Source organism: Stegastes partitus, unplaced genomic scaffold (genome assembly GCF_000690725.1).
Source record: "Stegastes partitus isolate 25-593 unplaced genomic scaffold, Stegastes_partitus-1.0.2 Scaffold851, whole genome shotgun sequence".
NCBI lineage: Eukaryota > Metazoa > Chordata > Actinopteri > Pomacentridae > Stegastes > Stegastes partitus.
In genome coordinates, this window is record NW_007578582.1 from 131,375 (window position 1) to 132,360 (window position 986).

Sequence of the window (986 nt, forward strand, 5' to 3'; positions counted from 1 at the left end):
TGGTCATTCAGTCTTCATTCCAGTTCACAGGTTGTTTGTTTGTTTCCTTCAGTGATGTTCAGAGTTTTCTCACAGCAGACGCTGTGACTCTTCAGTAGAAGTGTCGCTGCATTTGGTTCAGATGTGATTCACTGAAGAACCTCCATCCTGCAGAACACAGAACATCAGAGCAAACACAGTCTGTAGTGGAGCTCAGTGATGGTGGAAACTTCCAACATGTGACCAGAGGAGGTTTAAACCTTCGCAATGGGGAACACAAAAGTTTCGTGGCTATTTCAGGACCTGCCGTGAGACCGGGTTGACCAGACAGAAACTCAGGATGAGCGTCTCAGGGTCAAACAGAGAAGACGGTCTGTCGGTTGGTTACCTGGTTTTAAAAATAATAAACTCACAAAACATACTCAGGACCTCAAAGACAAAAACATCTCATTTCACTAATTTAACTCGAGTAAGGATTCTGACTTTCTGAAGCTTCACCACCATGTTCTCTGGTGAACAACTTTCACAGCAGCTGTCGGCCATCTTTGTAGTCTTTTGTACTTTCGGTCTCTTAGCAACCGCCTCCCAACGACTGAACCAGATTGAACGTAAACGCTGCCGAGTACAAACTGATTTTAGGGTTAGTTAGGACAGGTTAGTTTGAAGGGTTGAATTTAACGACGTTTGCTGGTGACCTGAAGCTTCCTACGACATGGACCAATGGGAGCTGGAGCGCTACGTCGACGAGTACACCGTAAACGTGAGTAAACATTTATTCTGAGCTACTTGAATTATTGAAACTTGCATCCATGACTTTTCTCATAACTTGGCCTTTTATTTTTCTTGTTAAAAGTACAGTTTATTTCACTTGAAACATGTTCTTTGGGTTGTTTTGGGGTTTTTTTAGTCATCTGAAATATTTTAAAGATTTTATTTGTCAGTGTTTTCCTGTTCCGCAACAAAAACAGACTCTGGACCTGATATCTGATGTTGTGGTGAACATTCGT